Raw genomic sequence first — 9,679 nt, 5'->3', positions numbered from 1 at the left:
GTTCTTTTTTTTTTTTTTTTAATTTTTATTTATTTATTTTGAGAAAGGGAGAGAGAAAGAATCCCAAGCAGGCTCGACACTGTCGGCCCAGAGCCTGATGCGGGGTCAATCATATGAACTGTGATGTCATGACCTGAGCCCAAACCAAGAGGAGGACGCTTAACCAGCTGAGCCACCCAGATGCCCCAGTGTTCTTTTTATACACATTCCCTCAGATCCATATAGATAGGTATGCTTTACTAATAGAGCACTTTGAATATGCCTGCCTCCTGCACAAGATGTGAGCTCATTAAGGACAGGGACTGTGTCCTAGTCAGTGTAGCCCAGCTGGACTCAGTAGAGGGAGGTTGGGCAAGGGCCCTCAGTCAAGCAGGCCTTGGCTTCCTCCTTCTCCTGGCCGGGTGTCCAAGTGACTCATGCCTTTTCCTGGAGGCCATTAACATGCCCCTGCCCAGATGCTGGTGCGGAGCTCCACTCTGCCCCATGGCTTCGCTGATGTCAGCCTGCCCGTGGCCATGTGATCCCCACCAGCCTCTCCCACACCCCTGCTCTGCCCTGCTTTGTCTTGCCTCTGCCCTGGTGGCAGCTCTCCTCCCCTCCTCATCACACTCCTGTCCCTGCCACCTCACTCCAAAGAAAAGCAAGCTGGGATCTTTGCCCAGCCACTGGTGTGTTAGGCTCCGTGGAGGCAGAATAATCCCTAGAGCTTAAGGTTACCTTCTAAGAAAAAGAAGGGTCTTTGCAGGTGTGCTTAAATTGAGGCTCTAGAGATGGGGGGATGACCCTGGATTCTCCAGGTGGGCCCCAAGTGCCCCCGCAGTGTTCCTGTGAGAGAGAAGCAGAGGGAGATTACACACACACACACACACACACACACACACACAGAGAGAGAAAGAGAGATCGGCCATGTGAAGCCAGAGGCAAAGATTGGAGTGATGCAGCCACAAAGCAAGGAATGTCAAGGGCACAGAAGCTGGAAGAGGCAAGGAAGGATTGTCCCCTAGAGCCTCTGTAGCCTACACCATGCTTTCAGCCCAGGGACACTGATTTCGGACTTCTGGCTTCTAGAACCGTGGAAGAATAAACTTCAACTGTTCAAAGCCACCAACTTCATGGTAATTTGTTACAGCAGCCCAGGAGACTAATATAAGCTCCAAAGAGGTTAATCTTGCTCTCCTAGTTTCTTCGAACTCCTCCCCCACTCTCAGTTTAACCACTCTCTTATCTGCCTCACACCTTCCTGTTTCTTATGGCCCCTTTCTCTCAGAACCTAGAACAATAACTGCCATTTACTGAGCATCTACCATGTGCAAGGCACTAAGGCAGCAGCTTCTCATGGGCTCATCACTAATCCAGGCAGGAATGCCATGAGATGGGTCGTGAGGCCCAAAGAAGTGAGGTAACTTATCCAGGACAACACAGCTGGAAAATTCTGGAGCTGAAGTCTAAACCCAGCTAACTTCAAAGCCTTTAGCCGTAGGCCTGGTGCCTCACTGCCCAAGTGGAGGCCTTCTCTAGTTGACTGTTAGTTGCCCAGAAACCTATTGACACGTCATACAAATAAATGTTTCTTATGTGCCAGGCGTTGGGCTCAGCATTTTGCAGACACTATTATATTTTTACTGTCAAAGGAACTTCATGAGGTGAGAACTATTATTATCCCTTTTCATAGACCAGGAAACTAGTGCTAGTGGTAGAACCAGCACCTGGCTCTGTGGGGGAGGGGGTGAGGTCCCGGACCAGTGTCATTTCCTCTGATCTGCTCTGCCTCCCATTTGCCCAAGTACACTGGGCTGTAATTTGACTTGGACTTGGGTCAGACTTCTGAAAGGCTCCTGTGTTATCCGAAGCCTGGAGGACTTCCATCAAGTGTATGTGTGGAGCTAGCTTGTTAGTTTCCAGAGAGTTCAAAACACCCACCAGGCCGCAAAAATATTCCACTGCCCAGACATTCACAAACACCCTGCCCACATTTTCAAAGTCTCTCTACCTAGTCCTATCTGCACCCTCCTCCTCATCAGAAAAGTTAAGAGTTATACTGCAAATTAATATACTAAGAAATTCTACAAAATATAAATCATTATAACATTGGTCATTATTAACGATGGTAATATAAAGATTGGGATAGAAGAAAGCTGTTAAAATATGTATCCCAAGTAAAGCCTTAAAAAAAGAAAGCATCTTAACGGAGGCGAGTGTAGGGAATAAATCCAGGGAAAAGAGAAATAAGAGGAAAGCGAGATTGTCCATATTTATAAACCCTGAATAAACTCTGATTTATTTAAAGTCAGTGGTAATTTGCATAATTTCATGTGAAATGTTGAAAAACTTAATTGAAACAGCAAGCTGCACAGCATGGCCAAGAGACAACAAAGTGTCTTTGGAAGTGAGTTAGGATTTCCTGGATCATCTTGGTTTTTTGGGGGGCTTAGGAAGGAAGAACAGTCTGACAAAAGGAGAAAAGAACTCTCCCTGGTTGTCAACAGAAGGAGAATAATGAAAAGAGAAGAGAACCATCGGCTGAGAACCTGGGTTTCAGGCTTTGCTCTTGACTCCTTTGCTGTGTGACCTTGAAGAAGACACTTCCCTTCTCTGGGCTTTGGCTTTTCCCATCTACAGATGACTTCTGTGATGCCTTCAAATTCCATAAGGATATTTTTAACTACTATAGAGTCATGACCATGGTGGTTGGTTTTTTTTGTTTTTGTTTTTGTTTTTGTTTTTGTTTTTTTTTTGAGACAGAGAGAGAGAGGAAGAACATGAGCAGGGGAGGGGCAGAGAGAGAGAGGGAGAGAGAGAATCCCAGGCAGGCTCCACACTATCAGCTCAGAGCCCAACCTTGGGCTCAAACCCACGAACCATGAGATCATGACCTGACCTAAAACCAAGAGTCAGACACCTAACCACCTGAGCCATCCAGACACCCCACAACCATGTTTTATATTTTGTTTTGACTTTCTTCTCATAGTCTCATAAACAACTAAGAGAATGAATCCAGGAGATATGGTTGCTGCTGAACACACCCATTTCTCCGGGAGGCAAAATCATGCAGGTATTTGGCTAAAAATCTTCAGAAAAGAGTTCTGTCTCACAACCAAATCCTAAACTCAGTGGAACTACCTTTGCGGTGCTGGTTGGAGCAGATTTACTAACAAGGAGGTCCATGGACGCCTCTGTCTGAGTCTCTTTGTTTCAACACTCCCAGGAAGCCAGCCCTGTCCTTAAGCCTGCAAAGTAAACATTATCCTCTGCAAAGACTGGAGTTAGCAGTCACGAAAGTCAACGGTACTCCTTGAAAGGGAGTGTTCACCATTCATCACTCCACCAGTCCCTGCTTTCAAAGTGTAAACATACACTCGGGTCCCCTAGCAGATCACTGTGGCCTTTTATCCCAAATCACCAAAAACCGTGGGCAAGATTCAGAATTATATTTCACGGCTGGTCTAGACCATAGTTTGGGGGCAGAAACAGATACAGGGAACAAAGAGGCAAGATTCTGGGGGTGGAGGGCAGGAAGAAAAGGGTGTCTCTGCTGTGCTTTCCACAGAGCTTTGGGTGATATTAACATGCTCAGAAAATTTTACCTGTAAGTCCAGAATTTAGACTCATCAGTAAGCATTTCTTGACTTAAACATTTATTGTAGGTACCATATCATTTTGCTCTTGTTAATTAAGATGCTGCTTCATTATTGTGTTAAATCTGCATCTTGTATGTATGTCCTAGATCCACACCGGACTGGCAAATTCTTCAAAGGTAGAGGAAGTTCCACCTGTTTGGTTTCCAAGCCCAACAAGACGCCCAGCACAGAACTGAGCCAAGACAGGCAGATCGCCTTCGCCAGGAAGTCAACAACAGCTCCTCACTGTGCCCCCAAGGCCCCTTTCCCACCAGTCCAACCCCATCCATTTCTGTGACCGACAAGGCAGTACCTCCTTTCCCAGGTCTGGGAAGAGTAAGGAGGGCACTGAGGAAAGTGCTATTAGGTTCCTACATTGCTCAGACCAGTCTATACCCCATCTTGGACTTTCTGAATAATGATAACATTTATTGAGTACTTACTATGTGCAGGCATTGCTAAGTGCTTTATTTTGCAACACAACTCTCATGACAATACTATGGGATAACCACTTTTATAATCATTTTGCAGATGAAAAAGCGGAGACCCTAAATACACAGCTATGAAATGGTAGACCTGAGACTCAGATCGGGGCTGGCTGATTTGAATCCTGTGTTTTAAGATCTAGGATATTCTGCTTCCTGAATTAGTTTGTGAGTTTCTTAAGAGCAGAGATCCTGTCTTTTTCTTTTCTGTACTCTCACAGAGAGTAGAGGAATCCTGGGCAATAGTAGACTTTTGGCATCTACATGTTAACTGACTGATTGTTGAGAGATCCACACCCAGCGCAGTCAAACACCAGAGATAAGAGTGACAGGAGGACACAGAATGATCTTACAAGAATTGTTTAGGGAACTGCTTAGAGTCAGGCGAATTTTGGGGGAAGAAGTATAGACATAGAGACACCACCCCACCTCAGGAAATCTCAGAAACTTCCAGAAAGCCTTGGAAAGGAAGGTGGTCCTCTCTGAGGAAGACTCTTGAAAGAATAATGAGTCATCCAGATACAGGAGGGCACAATGGGTGGCTATGAGATCAAACCTAATTCAATGTCCCCATCACTGGTGGTCACTAAGGAGCCACAGTTGTTCTTTGCAAGAAATTGCTCATCTACTGTCCTGTCTAAATTCCAGTTTAGAAAAAGGCACAATGTTCAATTGTTCCTACATTTTGGGTGGCCTACAGAATTTTCCTTCCTTTTCCTGTACTAAAGATGTGCAAGATTGCAGCCCCATTTTCCTAACGGTGGATGTTTCTATATTTTATTTGTAAATCAGTTATTTGGAACTGAAAATACATTTGCCATAGGGAAGCATGTTATTTAAAGAGGTTAGAATCTCAGGTAGGTCCTGAAGATCTTTTTTTTTTCTTTTACCCATTATTAATAGCATGAGTCTGATAGTACACGTCACCTACAAATGATCACGTGTCATAGGAAAATGAATTCCCAATTCTAACTCAGCATGCTAGGACAGGACTCCCTCTCACCCTTGAAACAGGGATTCCTGAGAATGAGAAGTTTGGTGGCAATGTGGTATCTGATGGTTTTCTAAGTGGGTTTGGAGAGGAAAATCAAGATTTGAGGGCATAAAGTCATGCCATAGTGTCATCAAGGAGGACACATCTGTTGAAACAGAGTTTACCAACATCCCTGATATCTGTTGGCTCAGGATAGTACATATGAGGATAGAAGTCACACTTTTGATTTCCTTTAGAGCGTCTTAAACTTCAAAAGGATTTCTACCACATTCAGCCTAGTAAGTCCCTGAAGTAAAAAAATCAATCATCCCCTAGTTCCAGCTCCAACCCAATAACCCAACATATTATTCCATTATTTCATGTTAAGGGACAAGGGGTTGAAGAAGGAATGACTCCAAAAAGTCCTCATTTATGTAAAAAAAGTAATAATAATAACAGCTATCATATTTTAGTACTCACTTTATGCCAAAGTCCTTATAATTTACTATGTTTTAATTTATCAAATTCTCACAACAACCCTGTGTGTAGATTTAATATTGGCCTCACAGGGAATATGAGGAAACTGAGGGTTAGCATGATCAAGTAACTTACCTTAGATCACATGGCTAGTTCGTGGAAGAAGAATCAGGATTCAGACCCTAGATTTCAGGCTATTCACTGCTATGCTGTACTTGTTTTTCCAGAAAAAAAAAATCCAAAGAAAGATACCACAAAGCAAAACTTGCTGTAAGTATGTTAAAAATACATATTTATATTTAAATGATAATCTTAAAAAGTGATATAAACATATGCTGGATCACTAAGCAACCCAGTTATAACTGAGTCCTGTCACACAATTTAATGACTCCCTTTTCTTTTTGTTTATGATGGATTTCAAGTCAAGGGGAGGCCAAATACTATTCTGGCACACTGAATGAATGGGGGGGGGGTTTGCAGTAGATTCAACAAAGACAAATCATGGGAATACTGTTTCTCCATGCAGTCAAGCAGCATATAGCACAGACACGTCACACTCTCAAGGACCTCCCCTTAGCTACCATCCTCACAGTGGAAGCAGAGACATTACACAAATTCCATATTTCTGTATCCAGCGTTACACTCTATGCTGACTCATCATTTTGAGAACAAGCTACTTGGCTGTTAAAGTGTTTTAGTCCTCACTGAGAATCGTTAACAAATAAAGTTTGTCTCCAAGTCTTCTCTTAGCTATTCTTCTTTTTTGATAATACAATGAGTAGTCATAAATATCCTTTAGAATTTTCTCATTTACCTAGTTAAAAGAAGTTCTAAGAAACAGGAAGGCAGAAACCTGCTAGTTCAATCCTCCCATATGAGTAGCACATCCAGCCTGTTTACAAAAAGGAAAGAATCACAAAGTTGAAGTTTATTACAACGTCAGAAAAAGTGGGAGAGCAGGAAGCAGAGAAAAAGCAGTACAAATAGAAAGCACAAAATATGAGATTATAGCAATAAATCCAAGTAATCAATTATCAGTAATCACAATAAATGTAAATGGATAAAACTGTCCTATTAAAAATACAGAAAATATTAGATTAAAAATATTATAAATCCTGATATCTTTTCATAAGAGGCTTGCTGAATTCTAAGGATGCAGAAGGACAGAAAATAGAAGTAATGTAAAAAGACAGAGCTGGCAAATACTAACCAAAAAAAGCCAATGTGGCTATTAGTAATATCAGACAAATGAGCTTAAGGCAAAAAAGGATTAGAGATAAAGCGAGTCACTAAATTTTTATAAAAGTCTTAATTCATCAGGGATATGTAACAACTCTAAATATATATTTTTAAAATTCACATAGAAGGAAGGGTGCCTGGCTGGCTCAGTCAGTGGAGCAGGTGACTCTTAATCTTGGGGTTGTGAGTTCAAGCCCCACGTTGGATGTAGAGATTACTTTAAAATAAAATAAAATAAAAATAAAAACAAATAAAGAAAATTCACATAGGAGGAGTCACTTGAAATGGTCTTAAAGGTTGAGTAGGAGTTCACTAGATAGACAAGGAGACAAAGCCAGGGAGAGGGGCATGTGAGACAGAGGAAACATCCCACACCAAAATCCAGAGATGTGGGAAAACGTAGCACGTACAGAGGTCTAAAGCATTGGATAATTACATTAAGAAAGAAAAACTAAAACATTTGAAGTGGCAATGATTGCACATCCACAAAGCCTTAGTTTCTGTGACACTTTTAGGTACCGGAAAGAAAAACCAGACCAAGTTCCTCTTCAGCATAAAATGAAAGCCACTAGAAAAAGAATACTACATCCATGAGGGGGGATGGGAGGAGTAAAAAGAGCTGATGGTTTCATTTTCCCGGGGCAAATCCTCCATTGCAGATTTGCAAAGCCCTAGAGTAATTCACTCCGTTGATGTCATTTTAGCCTTGGTTGGTTGCACATCCTAAACAATCATGTGACCAACACCCTTTGGCTCTCACCGAGAGTCCTAAACAAGACAGGCAGCATTGCTCAGCCTGTGTGCTAGCAAGCTGCTTGAGTTCCTCACTTTCATAATGACAATCTGACTTGTTACATGTAATACAAAGGCGGTAAGAAAGGAGAAAGACAAACAAGCGTGGAAACTATTTCATATTAATGCCATGACCTAACACATCCATTTGATTTCAGTTGGCAAAGGAAGCAGAAGATCCAGTTTGACAAAAAAAAAGATCAAGAAAAGTTGCACAATGGGGTTCTGAGTTGGGAACATCCTTTATACATTGTCAGTTTCTACAATGACAGGTACTTCGCTCAGTTGTGAACAAAAGTACTTCAGTGAGTGGCCAAAAGTCTTAGGAAGTAATGTCACTTCAGAAGAAACTGCTTTTACAATTTTCAGACAAGTTAGACAATTTGTGTCCTTTGAATCTGGATCCCATTTTTGTTGATATTTTTAACTAGGGAATCACCAAATACGTAGTGGGAATTGACACCCACCTGCCCATTTTTTATTTTGATGGTGAAACCTGGAAACTGAGGAGGAGTGGCTGGAGGGATGGGGGAGAGATTGTCTCCTTTTCTGGTGTTTTCAGAAATGTCCTTTTCTGCAAATGAAACCTGGATTTGGCTTTAATCACAACCGAGATTATTTTCCACATCAACGAGAGTGGAAAACAGGTCTCAAACCCTGTGCCCTATTTTGTCTCTAGCTATCTATATTTGTCCCTTGCCCTGCAAGAGCTTGTATCCCCTCTTCTCTTGTCTGCTCCTCCTTTCTTTGTTCATTTCTCCATTCTTTTCTAGCCCAGAGAATGGCAGAACTTACGCAACCCAGTACTTTTTGTAGAAGCTGCTTTGTTCCAGTAATTGAGCAGGTATGTATCTGCTGCCTGCCACATGCCAGCACTGTTATAGGTGCTAGGAAGACAGCAGTGAACAAAGCAGATAACAAAGAGAACAGAAATCCTCTGCCACTGAGCTGCATTGGAGGGCTGCAGGGAAGGGGCTCAGAGGAATTGTGCTGTGGGCTGAGATCTGAGTAATGGAAGGAGTGAGCCCAGGAGAAAATAGCTGGAAAGGTGTTCTCCAGCCACAGGGAACAGCCCAATGCAAAGGCTATGAGCAGAGCATTAGCTCTGCGCATTCCAGGAAAAGGAAGGAATTTGCTGAGCCATTCCTAGGGTCTAGTCACACACACATGAAGGCCACTTGTAGCTGCTAGGTCGCTGGGCTGGAACCATGTCAAGGAATGCCCCTGCCAAAGGTAAGGTCAGATTATAAAAAGCCTCTAATTCCGTTCCAAGCTGGAGGGGTGGGGAGGGAGGGTCTGTGATTCCAGAAAATCAGTGTGGCAGCCATGGCATAGAGTAGTAAGAGACTAGAACCTGAAGAGAGGAGAGGAGAGGCCTGCACGGCAGTGCAGACTCCAAAGGTGGTGGCAGAGAGCAAGAGAAAGATGGGGTCTCCCTAAGAGAGAGGGAATGGGGTGGGGAGGGTATGGGACAAGTGTCTTCAGGAGGAGGTGATCAGTATGGATGAGGATGTGTGGGGGTTTGGAAGTATGAGATGGGAGAAATGAAAACATTTTGTCCACAGAGTTCCAGAGTTTGAGGAGAAGGAGGACAGAGAACCCTCACAAGAGGTCTGACAAGGGAGAACATAGAACTGGACAGGAAGTGGAGCGGGAGCTTCAAGTTCACGGAGGGGTGGAGGAGACGGGTGGACCGGTGCTCACATGCACACAGGCACAGGCCCTAGCCCAGCCTGACACACACACACACACACACACACACACACACACACGGCAACGGCAGGTGCCTTTTCAAAGTGTGCCAGGTTGAGGAAAATGAGCTAACCGTGTCTTTCTTAGCCTTAGAGGATGGCAGAGCCTCTGTTTTTATAGACTGCGTTCGAATACCTTCTTAACATTTGTTCTCTTTCAGTAAACATAAAATCCACATACCCTCTTTTGAAATAATTTGGAATTTCAAAACCAATACAGCAACTAAAAACAAAGCAAGGTGATTTCTCAGGTCTCTTCAGGTCTCTTATACATCCTCTTCCCATGTGGTCTGTACCCTCTGACCTGTGGGACTTTCCTGGAGAACCCTTGCTGAGTTGCTACAG

Source organism: Prionailurus viverrinus, chromosome A3, assembly GCF_022837055.1.
Source record: "Prionailurus viverrinus isolate Anna chromosome A3, UM_Priviv_1.0, whole genome shotgun sequence".
NCBI lineage: Eukaryota > Metazoa > Chordata > Mammalia > Carnivora > Felidae > Prionailurus > Prionailurus viverrinus.
Note: the sequence above shows the minus strand (reverse complement) of the source record.